General features: G+C 43.1%; 1 protein-coding gene across 4 annotated transcripts in view; it reads right to left on the minus strand.

Moving 5' to 3' along the window:
- The window catches only part of DENND4A (DENN domain containing 4A), a 140,566-nt gene that overhangs the window by 100,778 nt on the left and 19,461 nt on the right, over positions 1-20,327 (minus strand). For 3 of the 4 annotated variants that reach the window (XM_075006409.1, XM_075006408.1, XM_075006406.1), the window contains exon 1: positions 5,904-5,985. The exons of the other annotated variant lie outside the window; for it this stretch is intronic. The gene's annotated coding sequence lies outside the window, so the exon portion shown is untranslated. Of the gene's footprint in view, positions 1-5,903; positions 5,986-20,327 lie in introns of those variants that run through there. 4 annotated transcript variants of the gene reach the window in all.

The following is a 20,327-nucleotide window of genomic DNA, read 5'->3' on the forward strand; positions in this document are numbered from 1 at the left end:
CCAACTCCCTCGTACTGAAAGGCTATGAAGCATTTACAGCTACCCAAAAAGGAAAAGAGATGGAGGAACCAGAAAGTCATTACATAATAAATGGATGAGGAATCCTAAAGATTGCATCAGGGTCAACAGCAAATACAAGTATGATAAAAAGCAGCTATCATGAATAAAGTGAAAGTTGTTTTTTAAAGGCAAGCTAATACCACTCCTGAAGAAGGCTGGATGTGACAGAATTGAATGTAAGGGCAAGCCTACACTTACAAAATTAAAACAAAAAGCAGTCAAGCAGCACTTTAAAGACTAGCAAAACAGTTTATTAGGTGAGCTTTCATGGGACAGACCCACTACACGAAAGCTCACCTAATAAACTATTTTACTAGTCTTTAAAGTGCTACTTGACTGCTTTTTGTTTTGATAGTGTATAGACTAGCACGGCTTCCTCTCTGTTACAAAATTAAGTTGACTTGAGGTATGTCAAAGTACAGCCACCACAGAAATTAACACACTTTTGCATGTCCACATTATATTCCTTGTACTGGCAGATCGCATGTTACTCAGGACCACGTGCATAGATTTTACTGGAAACAAATTATGTAAGCAGTGCAGCACATACACTCACATAACTTAACTGACCTAAGCACTAAGACCAGGCCTAAATTCAGATTTACTTCATGTAGTTAAAGAATGCCAGTCACCTGGGCCCAAGTTTTCAGAAGTATTCAGCTCATTTATTTATTTAAAATGAACCAGTTTAAATGATATAACTAAATGAATAACTTTGTGAGAGACACTATATTTTAAGATTTTATTTTAAATTTAATTTGAAAATTAATGAAGAAGCAAACAAGTTGCAGTCAGATTCCCTGAAAAATGTGTTTTAAAAATAGTGCAGACAAGAGTATAGACACTAGCAGATGTCAGACAGGATGGCACAGAGACATTTGTACTGCTTTTGTCACAGCTGGTCCACTGATAAATAAAAACTTTAGCCTCCAATAGTGTGAAAAGTTAAAATCAATGTCTTAAGTGCACACTTTGAAAAGTGCTGAGAGAAGTAAGACATATAAAATATTCTTAATTGCATTCTATTAAGAAACCTCAAAGTATTTTTCAAACATTAAAAAAGCTTGACAAGACCCCTGTAAACCAGGTATCAACCCCAATATTACATATATTGAGAAAAAGTGAAAGGAGCCGAAGTGCTGTTGCCTAAAGCCACCCACAAAGACTGTGGCTGAGCTGGGAGGAGGGGAAATAATAGAAATGAGTGAATCCTTGGCTTTTTACTGAAGCACCAACCTCTTCTATGCATGCATAGCCTAAACCTTTTTTTCCCCCAGAAATCTAATAAAGTGGGTTTTACCCACAAAAGCTCATTATCAAATAAATAAAATTGTTAGTCTTTAAGGTGCTATAGGACTGCTTGTTTTTTTTCCACAGAAATGTTAGCTCTCCCTGTTGGCTTTAAAATGAGCATTAAGTAAAACAGATTGTGGTTTCAGTAAGCTTTTTGACAGAAATTACAATACTTTCCACGTTATAATATCAACCCTTCCCATCTTAATTGGTTATTGGTAAAACTGGGAATCCTAATTATTTTAAGGAATGGAAAGTATTTTATTAGCGCAACCCCATTTTTCTAAAATCTCTGTTCCTTAGGAAAAACCAAGTGGATCGTAATGAATCATGCAACCCGTAAAGACTAAAATAATTTCCCAAAATATGGTGTTTGGACAATTCTTCTGAAATTTTTCTTCCTTGAGGAAGTTTACCAATTGCCCACCCCTCACCCCCAATACACATTACAACAGAAATCTAAAAATCCGTATTCACAAGGCACAAGAGGTTATTCTGCTTAAATCTTCTCCTATGTCAAACAGGAAGATATGAGGAAAATGTTATTTTGCTACTGGGAGCTAAGCCACTGTATTGGAACATGTGTTACATCATCTTTTTTCTTAGACGTGATTGTGCAACCTGTTTCAATCTCCAACTTTTCAAAAGCATGCTGCCACTGTACTTATAAATATATTCACAGCAGAGAGAATAAATGAGCATGTAACAAAACAGATTTCCTGTATTAATTTCACTAATAAACAGAAGTCCTTTCTGAATCTTTCCACTTTCTGAAACATACCAATTTAACTTTCTCCGTAATTACACTGGCTTCTGTAGGTATTGTTTTATGAAGTATTTCAACCTGTTCTGACTTGCAAAATAAATTCCAATTCTCAACAAACATATGTAAAGAGAAAAGAATAGGAGAGATTTTCTATATTTTAGGTATAATTGTTTGACATCTGAAGTTATGACAATTTTAAAAATCTATTAATCCAATTACAATTATTCAGATTAACCAGATGACAACATACAGACTAGAAATTGAGCATATAGATGAACAAGATGGATACACTATCCATCTCATGCTGTAGCATAAATACAAGCTACAGTAAGTAAGTTTCACAAAGGTAGCCATATTAGTCTGCAACTTCGAGAACAACAAGAAGTTTTGTGGCACCTTATAGACTAACATATTTTGGAGCATAAGCTTTCATGGCCAAAGACCCAGTTCATCGGATGCATGAGTGGGGGGGTGGTGGTTTCAGAGGGGTATTTAAAGAGTGGGGTTCCAGTAAGAGGGTTGTTTAATGCAGCTAATTGTTGTACCTCATTTCTAAATGGTAACCAGTCCCCAGTGAAAACTGATATGGGCTGGAAACATCAAATCTTTCCCCTGCATACCTTCAATATACATCCACTACAGTAACAAGAATGAAATGGGCCCCCATTTGTGTATTTGCTACTTAGCAATTTTTTTAAAACAGAAAAATTGTCTCTGCAAACCCATGTGCTATCACTAGATCAGTTGCACCAGTGGGAGCCTTGAGTGCAGACAAGACTCTATCAGCTTGTGACACTTCTGTCCTTATTGCTAAGTCTGCTCAGAAACAGAATTTACATATATTACAGTAACTTGACACTTAATGTTATTGTTATATTCCTGAAAAATGCTACTTTTAGAAAAAACATGTTAAGCAAATCCATTTTACCCACAAAAATTAGTGTAAATAAGTGAGGGTAGATTCTAGGGACCCATTTTTTTTTTTGGCAGACAGAAGTCATTATAACAAAAAGCAGTCAAGTAGCACTTTAAAGGACTTTATGGTCCGAAGAAGCGGGTCTGTCCCATGAAAGCTCACCTAATAAATTATTTTGTTAGTCTTTAAAGTGCTACTTGATTGCTTTTTTGTTTTGATAGTATATAGACTAGCACGGCTCCCTCTCTGTTACTATTAGAAGTCATTATGTACATATACAGTATACTTTTTAAATAATTTTAAACAATTTAATACTCTATTCAGCAACGATGATTCTGAAACCTGGTTGAAGCAGTGGCATGATTGGGTCAGGATGCAGGGGCTTGCCCCATTTCACCTTCTCAGCACTCCTGCTAGAGAGCAGGTTGAAGGCTTGCTCATTCCCCAGCTGGAATGGTGGCAGGCAGCACTGGGTAAGCCCTCAACCCTGCTCCCCAGCAGAAATACCAAGTAGGCAGGCAGAGCAACGTGTGACGAACAATTTTATAATGGAACGTTGTGCCACCTTAAACAAGTGTTCTCTCTACATGCCTGCCAATGGGAGAGGGCAAAGGGAGCAACTGCCCAGGGGCACAGCGCCCTGGCTGCTGCCACAGTAGATCTTCCAAAAAGTCTCTCTTCATTCAAAGATACTTTTGTTATTTTCCATGCAGGTTCTGGGGGTGTAAAAGCTTATGACCAAATAAATGTGTTCATCTTTGAACCAAGAGACATTGCTGTGACTTTCCCGGGAGCAAGCAGGTTGGGTCCAGGGAAGGGAGAGGAGGGAGAGGGGGGCTGTATGGCTGTCCTGGGCTCCAGGGCAGAAATCAGTGGCCTTTGCTGCAAAGTCCACTGATTTCTGCCCTGGAGCCCAGCATTGCTGTTGGTGGGCCTGACTGTCTAACATATCAGCAACCTAATAACAAAACAATGTTAACTGGGACTATTTTGACACACAGACAGCAATTGACCCAGATATGTTTATATAATCAAAAATTGTAGAGCAATCAGACTACAAGACTGTTAAAAGCATGGCTGATACTACAAAAGAACCCAAGAATTCAAGCACATAAATCTTATTGATATAAAAGTATTTATCAGTATAGAACTAGTAGACTTGAACGACCCATACAGAATAGTGAGTAAGAAAAACATGAAGAGTTGTGGTCCTACAGTAAGCCCGAGAACCTTGTATGTACTAGTTTCTAGTAAGTGGACACTTTACTGTTTAGAAAGGCATTACCCTAACTTGATTAGACTCTTTAAATTTTAAAACCTGCTCCAAAGGAGATGGAAGCTCTTCAGCAACTTTGCATGAGTGGGTCCTTAAATTTCAGTCTATATCATTAACAATTTTGATTAAAAGATGTGCACAGTACAAATCTAATAATCAGAAATTGCACAAAGGTTGTAGGTCAAATTACCTTTTTCTCCTCTGGTATCTCTTTGCAGATTGTGATTCTTTGTATGAACTGCTAGACACAAAAGCTTTAATGCTCTATTTCCAATAAATAATTAGGAAACCATTGCCAGGAATCACCAACAGTGCAAAGAAACCTGTATGTGTTTAGTTACACTAAGATGTCAAGGAAACAATTCAGTTTTCACATTTATTTTACGTTAAGACTAAACACAAGGTTCTCTACTAGTTGATTCATTTTTGGCAGCATGATTCTTAACACACACAACACACAAACCAAAATCCACCCATAGACTCCCAAACCATTTCCTTGGCTAGACAGACTCAAATAGTTTCTCAAAACCAGTATTGTTACTAGCCAGGATTAAATATTTCTGTGTTTAATCATTCAGAAAGTGAAAGATTCCATACTGTATTTTTTTCTTTTGACAGCAAAGGCTGGCTGAGCAACTGCTCAAGAATAAATTATGAAGCAAAAAGCTGCCCAAATCAGTATTCTTCCACTCGGTTTCATGCGAACATTAAATGTCAGGAACTAACTGCCAAGTCTACACCTCCTAATTTCCACTGTAAACAAACATGCATTGGGGTGCAAAGACCTAGTGCTGTTCTTTAAACAGAATCTGAGACCAGTAAGGGGCTCAAAGCCATCAAAATAAAACGACCCATTCCACGTTATTACCGTGGGGCCCAGGGAGCCTGGAATAAATTCAGAGGCCACAACACAAAGATCTCATGGCTTTAAAGGCTACTTTCTGCCGTGATGTTAGATGTGCTCCTCTCATCCAGCAAGGCAGCTGCAGCGGGTGATGCTGCAGCCAAGGGACGCTCATGAGGAGGAAGGGGCAGGTTAGGCTAGAGGTGTGTCTGCAATCCCCATCAGCCAGCTAGTGAATGGGAATCGCTGAACAGAGAGCCCAGCCAGGTTTGTAACCCGGCACGTCGGCAGGGGAGGACAGGCCCGACGCCCCAGTGCCGCTTTAACGCACCGCGGGCAAGTCACACGTCGCGCCGCGCCGCCAGCCTGCCCCCTCGCCGCCTGTGCACCATCTTGCCGGGGGCGGCTCGCCGACCGAGCGCCTGGTGAGGGGGACCGAGCCCCGTGCCGCCAATGGGCCCCACAACCCCCACCTCCACCTCACGCACGCGCGGGACCCCCGACCGCGGAGGGGGGAACTAGGTATCGCCCCTCTCCACACCCCCGACAGGGCGGGGACAGGATGCGTCCGCGTGTCGCCGCCTCAGCGCCACAGCGGGGTCGTGCCGCCCGCCGCCATACCGGCTTCCTGCCCGCCTCGCCGACCCGGCCCCGGTGCCCAGCCCGGAGGAGCGCCCCACGCTGGCGCAGACCGCTCCCTTTCTCGGCGGTGACAGCTCCGCACGTTCCCGCTGCCCGCGCCGCTCACCGCATGCCTGGGCTGCGCTCCCCAGGGGGGCGGCTGCTGCCTCCCTCCCCCTGCGCGCTGGAGACAGCGAGCGCGCGCCGGCCCCGGCGCCCTTAGCTCATCCTAACGGGAGCCCGAGCGGCCGCCTCCCCCGCGTGGGTGTCTCAGGCGGGATCTCCCCTCCCCTCAGCACCGCCTCCTGCCGCCGCCATCTTGCCTGGGCTGGGGCAGAGCCGGGGATGTGGGGCGATCTCCTGCGGGGCAGCTACGGCCCACGTCTGACCCGCAACGTGCCGCGGGGCGCACACGCGGCGCCAGAGCTGGGGGACTGGGGCGAGCAGCGCCCTCACCCGCCAGGCGTGCCCCCCCCGCGGTCACGCTGCGCCCCCGACCCCCCCCCCACCCAGGCAGCCCACGGTTCTCCCAGCTCAGTGGCTCAGACACCCCACGAATGACCAACATTCTCTGAGAGAGTCACGGCCGTGGGACTTGGTCCCACGCGGCTCCCCTCGGAGCCATCTCCTCCCCAGGGAAACGCGAGCACTCACGGATTTAAACAGTACGAGGGGAAGGACTTGCTTTTTAGCTGGAGATACAGTGTGGTAGGGGGCCGAGCAGCTTCACAGCCCTGGAAAAACACGTCAGGGACCCTGAAAGCTGCCCCCCTGCTGGAATCTGCTCTTTCGGGAGGCTTTACCCTACACCTGGGTGCCCAAAGTGGGGAGCAGACCCCCCTTGGAGGGCATGAGATTTCTAAATGGGGGCACAGCATGACCAGCTGCTGGGGCTCAGTCTCATTCATCTAATTAAAAATGTCGAAATATGTTACATAAAACCAGCATGCATATTCATATTTATATACACCAGTTAATACATTCTGCCTACTTTTCTGACACATGCCAAAAGGTTTTTTTTTTATTTGAATATAACCAAAATACCCTTTTGAATCACATTAGACAGGTTAGGGGTCCTTGCAAATTTATCAACAATCATGGGCTCAGCACCTGTTGGTGTCTGATGCCTCCCTTGCTGTTTCCTTCATCTTTCTCAGTCCAGTGTGGAGTGCCTTAGTTTCTCTAGACTAGCTTTGCATGGATGTACTATATAATCCACACATTCTCTGTGGGGTCAGCCTTTCCTGTGTGAACCGTCCAGTGTGCCAGATACCTGGGTCTTGACTTTTCGTTTGTCATTCATTCTGCTGCTATGCTCCAATAGCCATAACTGCCAGTGTATAACGTCTGCACTAGGTTTGCTTTCAGATGTATCTTCTCTCTGCATTCATCCTATGCTCAGGATCGTTCTATAACAACTCCTCTCCAATACCACTATCCTTCTCTTCAAATCTTTCATTATCACCCATGTCTCACATCCATACAACATACTGCTGAATACATGTTTTCAAGATGCCCAGCTTTTCGTTTTCCAGATCTTGTCCACCACCTTCAAACTTGGCTCTTGCGTTCAGTATTCTAGTCGCTATTTCCTTCTTACAGTCTAGCTCATACGTCATGTTGCTCCCCAGATACGTGAACTTCTCTATGTTCTCTAGTTCGATCCCATCTACATTGATCTTCCTTCCTATTTCCTTATCTCCATATGCCATTATTTTCATTTTATCAATGTTCACAATCAGTCCCTATCTCTTTCCTTCCATGTTTAGCAACTGCACCATTCTTGCTAGCTTCTCTTCATCTTCCTCGATGATAACTATATCATCTCTGAACTTCAAGTTGTTAATTCTCATCCCGTGCACTGATATCCCTTCTACCTCTTCCTAGATCTTGTCCATCGCTCTCTCTAGGTGCATGATGAAGATACTTGGTGACATTGGATCTCCTTGTCTCATAACTCTGCTTGTTCTAAACCATCTTCCCAACTCTCCACACGTTCTCAAACTGCCTTCGCATTGTGATTGATATCCTTCAACAACCATATCAGTCTACTATCCACTCTCTATGACTCCAACACTGCCCAAGTCACTTTCTGATCTACACTGTCAAATGCCTTCTGAAACTTGACAAAGCAGTTGTAGATGTTCTTGTTCTTTCATAGAGCTTTCTCCAGTATCAATCTTAATGCCAATATTTGCTGTATGGTACGTCTATCTTCCCTGAATCCTGCTTGCTCATCCGCTAGATGTTCTTCTATCTGCGATCTCAGTCAGTATCATCATCAGCACCTTGTCTAGATGACTGGTTAGGGCAATTGTTCTGTAGTTCTCGCACTCTCATGTGCTTCCTTTCTTGTGTATCGTCACTAGCACAGATCCTATCCATTCCTTAGGTGCCTTGCCTTCTTTCCATGCTATATTACATAGTTGGTATATTTCCTGAATCATACTTTCTCCTCCATATTTGATCATCTCTCCTGTGATCTTATTTCCAGGGCTCTTGTTGTTCTTTAGATGTTTCACTGCTCTTTCTACTTCCTCCTTCAAAATATCAATATCATTCTCAATGCTTGGCAGGGACAAATCTTTCAGTTTTTTTATCAGTCTCTCTGAGACCCTCAGGTCTAATGGCGCTTTATACAGATTGGTGCAATATCTCACCCATTGCTGCACAACCTTCTCCTTGTTTGTGAGCACCTCATTGTTCTCATCTTTGAGCACCATCTGCTTTGGCTGCCACTTCTTATTAATATTCCTGATCAACTTATACACCTCCCTGGTCTTACACTCACTGTAATACCTCTCTATATCTTCACACTGCTCCTTTAATCATTTTGCCTTATCCATTCTGGCCACTTTCCTTACCTCATTGCATTTCACTCTATATTGCTATTCCACCCTCTTGGAAGCATTCCTTCTGATCTTTAACGCTCTCTTCTCTTGGACCAACTTCAGTGTCTCCTGCGTAATCCACTTATTGATCTTCTCATCTTCTGGAACCATCTGCTCAATTGCTTCTTCTATCACTGTGGCTATCCCTTCAACTCTCTTATCTAGGTCTTTGTGCCCGATTCCTGATCTTCTCTTCGAGTGCTGCTCTGTATGCATTCCCTATTTCTTCCTCACCTAGTCTCGCCACATCTCTTCTTTTCTTAAACTGCATCTTATACTTTCTCGAATTTCATCTAGATGTTTTCAATCACTAGACTATAGTCATAGTCTATGTCCGCTCCTTGTAAAATTCAGCACTGCTATACTGATGTTACCCATCTTCTTCTTATCAAGATATCTATCATGTTCTTGCACTTTCCTTTGTTCGATTGTTATGTCCACTTCCTACGGTCCTTTTGTTGGAATCTCATGTTGCAGATCACCATCTTGTGCTCTTGTAGCAAACTCTAGTAGCTTCTTGCCTCATTTGTTTCTCCGTATCTAAACCTTCCCATGACGCTCTCCCAACCTTCATTATCTGCTCCCGCCTTCACATTCCAATCTCCTGTGGTGATCAACATATTTATCTTTGGTATCTCCTCCAGTGTCTTTATCAGGTCTTTATAGAATAGCTTGATCTCTTCCTCTGTACTGTCTGATATGGGTGCACACTCCTGAATGACCCAGATGTTGAACAGTTTTGCTTCAAATCTCACTACCATCATTCTCACATTCACTGGTTTGTATCCTAACAATGTGCATCTAGCTCTTCAGCTAAGAAGAAATCTGACTCCTGCCTCATGCTTCATTTTGTTTGCTGACCAAATTACTTTGCAACCGTACATCTCACCCACTGCTGTCCAACACATCTCTGCCAGCCCAGGTATATCACATCAGTATCTCTCTATCTGCTTGCCAAGCAGCTCTAACTTTCTAGTTGCCCACCGTGTTTGGACGTTCCACATGCCAATTGATAGTATATGTGTTAGTTGTAATTTTCTTTCGGTAGCCAACTCATCTATCCAACCCCAATCACTTGATTGGTATAGCAGATCTTGTTTATCCGGGCAACATCTGAGCCAGCATCTTTTATCAGTTAGTCATAATGGCATCATATTTCATTCGTACTGCTGTTTTACGATCAGTGCATCATCACTCATCTGACCAACTTTCCTCATTCATCCAGGCTTGGGACTGGCATGGAACCCCTAGAGGCTTCATGGTGGAGTTGCCCTGCTAATTGCAGGAATGAAAAGTGTGGCCTGACGTATAAAATTTGCCCACCCCTGTCCTATATCATATATTTCCTAAGGGAGATCAGTGTTTTTCAAACGTCAGTCTTGACTCACGAGGGGAGTGATCAGGTGGTCACTAGATTATTTTAGGGGGGGTTACAGTGTTGCCATCCTTACTCCTGAGCTGGGTGACCAGAGGATGGCAGCTGTTAACCAGGCATGCGGCTCTGAAGGCAGTGCCCCACCAGTAGCAGCACTGAAGTAAGGGTAGCAATATCATACGATGCCACCCATACTCCTGTGCTACTTCTGGCAGCAGCTCTGCCTTCAGAGCTAAGGCTCCCAGGTAGCAGGCGCTTCTCTCCAGCCACCTAAGTGCCGTAGGCAAAGCTGCCACCAACAGCAGCAATGCAGAAGTAAGGCTCACAGTATCCTCCTTTCTGCCACGCACACCCCTGCACCCCTTTTGGGGTCATGACCTCTTGCATTACAACACTGTGAAATTTCTATTTTAAATATCCGAAATCATGAAGCTTACAGGCTTTTAAAATCTTATGACCATGAAATGGGCCATAAATTTGGTAGGGCTCCATTCCTAGAAAAATGGCCAAGCCTTGTTATTGTATCAGCTTTCAATTAGTTAGTTACATTATAAAACACCCAGAGTGACTAATAATTAAATCACACAATGTTTTAGTAGCATGTGCTGCAAGAAGTGCAGGAGATTGTAGCCACTTGTGGCTGAGGCACACCTCAGTCTGAGTACCACTCGCTAAGCTGCAGCAGTGAGAGCCCCTGCCCTGTTTCCAGGCCCCGCCAGTGAAGTTTGGGGTCCACATATCATGATCAGAGGGCCCCAATCCTGATTTCACATTTACAGGGTTATAGACTTTGTGAGGGCTGGTCCCCTGAGTTCCATACTAGACACATTTGTCTCACCCCTTCATTCCCCGCTCTCAGTTAGCCCTGCCTGTTACAAACTACTTGAAACCAGCTCACCCACATGGGCAGTATAGCCTCGCTCAGACTGTAAAGAGAAAATCCTTAACCCCTATGGAGACAGAATGGGTTGTGCAGTAACAGTCTGTGCTTCCCTCTCCTTCCTGCTGACGTTCCAATATGTCAGGTAGTGTTCAGCCCCTCTGTCCCAGACCCTACCCCTAACTCCACCCTTTCCCCAAGAGCACACCCCACCTAACCTCTTCCCATTCTGCTCTCACCTCTTCCCAACCAGTTCTACCCTCTCCCCACTGTGCCCTCCTCACAGCCTTCTATATGCCAGAAAACAGCTGATCACAGCAGGTTGAAACACACATGGCAGGGTCCACCACTGGCTAGGAAGGGGGAGAAGCTGGAGGGGTGCTGCCAGTGGGTGATCAGTATCCACCATTTTTCCAGCCCCAGAATGCCCCACAGAGTCAGTGCCTCTGACCAAGGCTGGTCTGTGCTACTCCCTATTCTTATCCGTTGCAGAGTCTAGTCTTGAGCTACCTACCACTTATTTATGTACTGCCCAGCTCCATGAAGAATCTGTGCCCGCTAGTCTCCACTGACAGAGAAGTGTATGTTCCTTAGTCTGTGCTCTGTAGAAACGCTGGCTAGTTTTCACACATTTCTGGGTTTGAGTGCATGGATTAGGGAGCAAGAGGAGGGGATAGGAATCAATCTTAAATTCACCCTAGACTTATTTCCCTACCCTTTCCTAGCCATTACACTAACTGCATCATTAGATTAGTAGGACCTTCCTACAGCTAAACATATCAACAATAAAAGCAGAGGGATCTGGTACTCACAGAACAGACATTAATGGCTCATAGACAAGTAACCCCGCTTCTTTCCAGCTCACTTACAGGAGAGAGGTCAAACATCATACCTTCAAATCTCACTCCAGCTAGATACTTTGAGAACACTGTGACTGCTAAAATTCTACGGGGCTCTACATTTAAAGGGGTTTGGGTTGACAAAGCTTTCACACAGGGATGAGCAAATGTTTTATGCCAGGCCCCACTTTTCATCCCTGCAATTAGCAGGGGTCCCCAACCTGACTAATGTAATCCAAACAGACAGAAATTTTGGCTATGTTCATATGAAAAACCCCTTTCAGCACATGTAAGAAAATAAGTATGTAGAATGTAAAATCTTTACCAGTATATAAAATGTGAACACACATGCATAAAAACAGCAACATAGTTCAACATTTTTAATGAGACAGAAGAGCCTGACACCCAGTCAATCATGCTGTGCTCCCCTTATGAAATTTCATGCCCCCTCAAGGGGTCCACCTCCCACACTTTGCATAACCCTCCTTTAACATAATGTTCCTATAGCATTCATGACACCAAGTTGGTTTCTCCATTGCTCCAACCCTTTATTTATAGTCTTTGAGAATCAAAATCAATTAGTTTCTTGCTAGAAATACATCTCATTCAACTTCAGCACAACGTTCCCAATTCCTGCCCACAGTATCAGGGAAGCCAAAGGAACTACGGTAAATAGTCACAGAAGGGTAGCTGTGTTAGTCTATATCCTCACAAAACGAAAGAGAAGTCCTGAAGCACCTTAAAGACTAATAAAATAATTGATTAGGTGATGTGCTTTCATCTGGCAGACCTACTTCTTCAGATCTGGAAATAGATCTGGAGAAGTGAGAACTGTGGTAGTCCTTCTGGCTTGGATTTCCAGTTCCACTCGCGTCTTTCTCAACACAGTTGCAGCAAGATCTTGGGCAGGAAAAACACAGTCTCTCCCACGTAGGAACAGACATCTTCAGGATCATGTGATTCAGATAGAAAGCTACATGCTTGACTCTACTACTAAAGTTTTACATATGTTCTTTTCAACCCAAAACCAATCCTAATTCTTATTTTAAGCTTCTGAACATCCCAAATATTGTATAGGATTCCTCATTGTTCAAGCACTTTAGGACTCCTTCACCAAGCACACTGCAAGTCAGCAGACTTGTAGCTACACTTCAACACTAAGCTATATAACACAATTTAAAATATGATTTATTGATCATTTTCCTTATTCCCACTTCTAAGCCCACCTGTAGACAACTACTTCTTTCTTGTAGGAAGTCTAATAAGCTCACCACTAGCCCCAGAGTGTTTATCATGGCTTCTGAACTCACCTACTATATGATAAAACCTGTTAGCACCTAATCGGGTGTCAGCTATCGTCCATACACATGAATAACCAGCCAGAGAACCTTTTAGCCCACGTCAGGTTGTTACAAAGATAAAAGATCTAGGCTACGTCTACACGTGAAGCCAACATCGAAATAGCTTATTTCGATGTAGCAACATCGAAATAGGCTATTTCGATGAATAACGTCTACACGTCCTCCAGGGCTGGCAACGTCGATGTTCAACTTCGACGTTGCGCGGCACCACATCGAAATAGGCGCTGCGAGGGTACGTCTACACGCCAAAGTAGCACACATCGAAATAAGGGTGCCAGGCACAGCTGCAGACAGGGTCACAGGGCAGACTCAACAGCAAGCCGCTCCCTTAAAGGGCCCCTCCCAGACACAGTTGCACTAAACAACACAAGATCCACAGAGCCGACAACTGGTTGCAGACCCTGTGCCTGCAGCATGGATCCCCAGCTGCCGCAGCAGCAGCCAGAAGCCCTGAGCTAAGGGCTGCTGCCCACGGTGACCATAGAGCCCCGCAGGGGCTGGAGAGAGATCATCTCTCAACCCCACAGCTGATGGCCGCCATGGAGGACCCGGCAATTTCGACGTTGCGGGACGCGGATCATCTACACGGTCCCTACTTCGACGTTGAACGTCGAAGTAGGGTGCTATTCCGATCCCCTCATGGGGTTAGCGACTTCGACATCTCGCCGCCTAACGTCGAAGTTAGTGCCCCTACTTCGAAGTAGCGTGCACAAGTAGACACAGCTCTAGAGACATAAAAAAAAATTATGAACATTGAGATGTATGGTTAGTTCTCTCAGTGCAACAAAAGAAATACTGCTGCTTGGACTGACATGCACAAATCAAACAATGCCATACTGGAGTATTAGTGTAATTCCATGTTTTAGGATCTTGTGCCAATATAAATTTTAAAACTGATATTTAGGGATAGACTCAAGCCCTAAAATTTGTGTCAGAAATTTAAACAGCCCAATTTCTGGGAGACCTGGACTGAGGCTTTTGATGTGTCTTATTATAAAGAGAGACAAGAAATTCTGATATAAATCTGGATTTGACCAGTAAATTCTTACAAAGTTCTGGTATATTCAAATACAAAGTTATTCCTCTCTTTCCTAATAATGGGAAAATATAAAGGCTAATGAGGCAAAGCCTTTTCATTTGCAGATTTTCATTCACAATATCCTTCTGCTGCCTGAAATGATGTCTTTTCCCACTCCCAAAGGAATGTAAGAAACTGAACCAAAAATATATATTCCTAGCATATGCAAATCTGTGTAACACAGTGGAAGCACACTATGCAATCTGCACATGTAGATTGCGTTCAGCTGCTGGGCCTGGCATATGAACTTTGTCTAGTCCTTTTTTGTGATTGGGGACTGATATTGTTCACTTCTAAAGAGGAAAATAAATCCTTGTTTTGAGCAAGGAATATGAAACATGAGCTACCTGCACAGCCTCACCACACAGACCTTTTAGGGCAGTGATGGGCAACCTGAGGCCCATTGCAGTTCTATGTGTGGCCCACAAGACATTTTGTTTATCATTGCCCATGCGCTGGGTTACCAGATTCTACCAGTTTCCACCCACGTAGTTTTTTCCTATCAGTATTACTAAAGTAACACATGTAAAACAAGAACACGTGAAGTGTGTGCTGACTGTACACAATATTGAGTGTGAGAGCAGTGCACTCCCTCTGCAGCTGATCAAAGTGCTGCTATGGTTCAAATGGCATGCCCTGAGAATTCTAAGTATGCAAGCACAGTTAGCGAAACTATCTTGGTTACAACCATCTTGCAGCCCACTGAGAAGGATGGATAGCTCTGCTGGCCACAGCCTGAGAGGCATCTGGCTGGGGGATAGGGACAGTCATGGGAGCTGGCGATGCCCCATACACAGCAAGCAGCTGTGTAGGGCATGACAAACGTTTGGGACAATTTGGTACCCCAAATTTCATGGTGCCCTACGTGGCTGCACATTTTGTGTACTGGCAGGAACAACTTTGATTCCAGTGAATTTTGGATTACATTCTTATTGTGCATAATAAGTAAATTGGGCCATCAACCATTGCCACATACTGTAAGCAGGCTAACAATGGGAGTGCCTAAAGTGGTAATAGTTATTCCTGCCACAAGAGCAGGAGACTGACTAACCTCTTGAAATCCCTTGCAGTGCTACGATTATATGATTCTGCAGTCTCTGAAATACAGGGTGGAGCCTCATCAATCATATTTAGCCTTCTCAACAGGGCAGCCAGGGAGTTTCTTTAAGCCAGCAGCCACAAAACTGGTTCTCGTCCATGTTGCAAACCAAAATTTCTAACTTGTGGTTCTAAAGTCATTTCAAGAGCATGGATTTTATTTTAAGTGACTTTTGCACACTGGTAAATTGAAGCTAGACAGAGGCTAAGTGGTAGGTGGTCAGAGGAAGAGCTAAGAATACAACTGAGAAATCCTGAGTCCCAGTACCCTGCTTTAAAAAACTTTATCTTAATGTTCTGAGGCTTAATTATGTAATTTTTTGTGAGTGGTTTAAAAGGTGCTCAGAACACACATTATTATTACTTCCCTGTTAAATAGTTTTTTTCACTGGCATAACATTTCAGTTTTTTTTAATTTGGCACATTGAGCCTTATTCTGGTTACACTCACAGATTTTACTCCTGTGGATCTCCACTGCTGTTGGCACATATACGCCTGATAAATATTGATGTGAAAGGAAAATCGGACTCCAATATGTTCAGACAAACAAATGCAACAGAACGTCTTTTTTAAAAAGTGCCACATATCCATAACCTTGGAAAAACAACTATCAAAATGATAATGGGTATTTATAAAACTTGTAACCGACAAAACAACTCTGTATTTCCACTGATAAATCTCCTTACTCTCACTGGTAAGCCACTGGCAATACAATAATGTATACACATCTTGAAATTTGTACACTGACATGCAGGTTTTGGCAAACTATTCATATTGAAAATAGGGCTGCAATTTCAGGAAGAATTTTTTAAAAAATAAGCCTGTTTAAAATTTGGCATTACCCTCCCCCACCTTGACCCTCCCTGGTTGGCACGATTACACTTTAAGAGGGGTTACAAAATAGAGTATTTAAATGTTATGATGTGGCAGTAGACTGATGCAATCACCCTTCCTTTGGTTGTTTCCAAATCAGTCTTTCTGGAAGGTTTTTAAACTGCAGGGAGGCACTCAGTGCCTATAAATTATAAGAGGGGATATAGACTATTGTACATGCAAAAAAAAGATTTCAAACTCTTCTCCAAATCTAGGAAGTGTTAAAGAAGCTACGCATGTGAAGAAATTAAGCAAAGACAGGGCCTGATCCAAAAGCCACTGAAATCAATGGAAAGTCTCACACTTATTACAGTGGACTTTGGCTTACGTCCATATGGTTACGACCATTTATGGCATAAATTGATTGATTCACAAAAGCACACATTTCTGCCTTCCATTATACCTCTCTTCCCCATCCCCAGTGGGGGGAGGGTCTTTTAGCTGGCAGGAGGGGAGTGGGGCTTGCAAGCACTCACTACTTGGATCCCAATAGGATTACACTGCTCTTGCCCCTGATTACAGTGCAATTTGCATAAAGGTTAAAGCCCAAATGAACAAGGATGCCACCCACCCTTTTGCATAGGGATGTGTGCTAGAGCAATGAGAACAAGCAGCCAAAACAGGATGCTGATCACTGTGCATCCAATTAATCTGGCCCCACCTCACCGGCAACCCAAGGCTGCCTGACTGAGGGAAGGAGTGGCTAATTGATACACCAGCCTGAGTTGTGGGGGAGGGAGATCTAAGAAAATAATAAGCTTATTACCTAGAAGAGCAGAAAAAGAGTACACAAAGGATGCACAAAGGAGAGTAGAGAACGAGTACCAAGCCAGGAGACATCTTTGAATGGAAGGATATCTTTCCCGTGGCAAAAGGGGATTATATTTATGTCATTGTAAATAGCCTTGTTGCCTTGGACAGTAAAGGAGAGGTGGTTGATTTAATGCTACTAAAGTACACAGCAGTGGTAACAAAGTGAAGGTGTCAGAGGCATTTTTACAGGAAGACAGGAACAGAGAAACATGCCCTATCACAGAAGAGCACAAGGCCTGCTCCATCATTTAGTTTATCAGGGTTTGGCCCACCAGCCATCGAACTGAATGGCCGTGCTTGCTTGAGTTAAATGAGCAGGCATGCCTCCTTGTGAGCAGATCACTTCTGTCTGAAAGGCTTCCTGTGGAGTACTGATGCAGGACTTCAGCTAGCAAAGAGGCCACAAACTCAGAGGTGCCTGAGGGCTGGGAAGCATGACACAAAAATGGTCTCTGAATAAGTGATCTAAATTTCTGTCTTTCCTATAAAACACAGTCAGAAAAAATTACTCTTATTTCATTGTACATTGAGGGTTTATTTCTTCAGACTTCCAGCATGGGTGTCAGGAAATTATTCTCCAACTAATGTTAGAAATATTTGCAAGCTGTTCCTGCTATGCAGCATTCACCATGCAAATGTCAGGAGGTTCAAACATATTGGCTGGATGTCTGAACTAACAGGAGGAAGCAGTAGCCCATTGTGCTATTGTCCATGTTTTTGTTGCTATGACTAAGACACGGAGGTAACAGGATACTGAGCAAACTGTATGCCGTACATCATTTCTTGTTGCTGTTGGCTTGTAAATACTTACATCTGGACCACAATAGTGGAATGCCCCTCACACTGCAAGTGACGGGAAGACCTTCCACTAGAATGAAGAATATGTAAAAGTGTCTCCATCTATACCATTCTGTGCTCCTGTTAAGTCACTTAAATCAGTGTTGAGATGGAAAACCTCTGGGAAAGCACGAAGGCGATTCACCAGGTGGCATGCTTTCTCTCAAAATTAGTAGAGAGCCTCCTGCCCAGAACAGCGCTAGAAGGTACCATAATGTTGGAAATACCTTCCTTTACAGGAGATATAAAATGAGGGTTCTGAGCACCTTTGCCCACGTAAAATCTCAGGCTTTTATTTCTTGAAAGAATAAGATGTTTTAACTTCAAAATCATGGCCAGATCCCACTCCATGTAATTACTAAACTTCCCATGCATTTTAATTGGTTAAGATAGTCACTTTCCATCCTAAGATTTTGTACAGCGTTAGTATTAAATAGTTGCAGCATCCCAGAGATTACCATATATCACAGTGGGTTAACGGAACTACACATGCCACTTAGCTACTTGTTCAGGATTTTATGAGGCTTAATTAATTAGTGTTTGCAGAACATGTTGAAACTCCAGAAGAAAACCACTATACAAGTATCATTATTAGTTTGTAATGTCCTATTTATGAACAAAAACGTAGCAGACATAGGAAGAACTGATATGTAAACTAGAGTTATAATTGCTCAGCCAAAATCATGACAAGAACCAGGTTTCCATTTACTAATGCCATGACCTGATATAGCAACGAAGGGTACTGTGGCACCTTATAGACTAACAGAAAAGTTTTGAGCATGAGCTTTCGTGAGCACAGACTCACTTCAGAAGTGAGTCTGTGCTCACGAAAGCTCATGCTCAAAACTTTTCTGTTAGTCTATAAGGTGCCACAGTACCCTTCGTTGCTGTTACAGATCCAGACTAACACAGCTACCCCTCCGATACATGACCTGATATGTTATGATAGCAGCCTTCTGCTGTTCTGCCTCGATGGATACATTGAAATAACACATTCTCTTTAATCCATGAACAGTCTTCACCACATGTGTGGCATGTTAAAATAATACAGAACTCAAAATAAACTAAATCAATTCCAGGACACCCCAGTGTCATGAGCTGTCTCTAATTTATTAATTTCTGAGAGAGTAAAGTACCTCATTTCTGTACACATCTGGTGTGCAGAAGCCCAAGAAACACAACACAAAGATGTCTCTGAAGAAATGATTTACATTTCTGTATTTTTTATAAATAAAAGTCAGAAAAAAAATCACCTCTTCTGACAATGAATGGACAATCATGACAGTTGTGATCTCTGGGCGCCTAAAAATCAAACTGAGCGCTATTATAATTTGTTGCTGTGTTTTTAGGTGAAACTCCCATCCATAAATCTTCACACAGAAGAAATCTTTTATTTCCTTCTAAAGAAGGTAGAAGAGAACACCTCACTGGAAACAAAGAGCTCTCCAGCCAAATGACATCACTGAGCATAACAATTATTTCAAACGGTGAGAAAACACCAGCTGCCTCTTCTGACTAATTGTTATGGTTTCCATGAAAATGCCTCTTCAGAACAAAACGCAACTCACTTATCCAACCAAAATAATACCATAATTTTCCCTCCATCTTGCCCTCCCTGCAAACCCAAAGCATCCTCAAAGTGCAATTCCTGCTAGCTATAGGAGACAGAAATCTTTAATTTGTGCCAAGGCTTGCTGCTGGGACGCTAGGTTTGGCAGTTCAAAGTCCCAGCATCTCAAGGACTGCTGCATCAACGTGAATATAAAAAAATTATGAGCCTGAGCACCTGTGCCCATTTCACAATTAAGAGAAGGACTGAGGGCTTATTTACACTATCATGGAAGATCAACCCACACAGGGTCAATCTTCTGGTGTTCAATTTTGTGTGTCTAGTCTGGATGCGCAAAATCAAGCTCTTAGGGGTCACAGTCGACCCTTGGACTCCTTGTAAGATGCGAGAAGTAAGGGAGGTTGAAGGGAGAAACTCCCATCTACCTTCCCTTGTATAGACAGACAAGTTAGCCAAGCGCAGCTACGTTGATTTTAGTTACACAACTAGCGTAGCTAGAATTGTGTATCTGTGGTCAACTTTCTTAGTCTAGTATAGACACAGCCTCAGATTTCCCAATAATAACCACCATATAATAGCACATGCAACAGATTGTTAAAGACTGATTAGTGAATGCCTGTACACAGAATCACACAATAAACTTCCTCAAACATGTAATATTGGCTGATACAACCGCTAAGCATATGTGCAAGTGTTCTGAACAGGGATGCTTTTGTGAATCAGGGCTATAGAGCACTTTGGGACACTTTGCACACTGAAGGAGCTACATAAGTCATACTTCTCCCTTGGGGAAAGTTAATGCAAAGCTGTGGCTTGTGTGTGAAACATCCATTTGTTTGTGGCACAAAACTGCCCTGAGATATGGAAAAGTCCTTGAATTAGTCTGACTTGCAGTCCAAAAAAAATTAACTATAAAACAATAAGCAGAGGAAATGT

This window comes from Carettochelys insculpta, chromosome 12 (genome assembly GCF_033958435.1).
Source record: "Carettochelys insculpta isolate YL-2023 chromosome 12, ASM3395843v1, whole genome shotgun sequence".
Taxonomy (NCBI): domain Eukaryota; kingdom Metazoa; phylum Chordata; order Testudines; family Carettochelyidae; genus Carettochelys; species Carettochelys insculpta.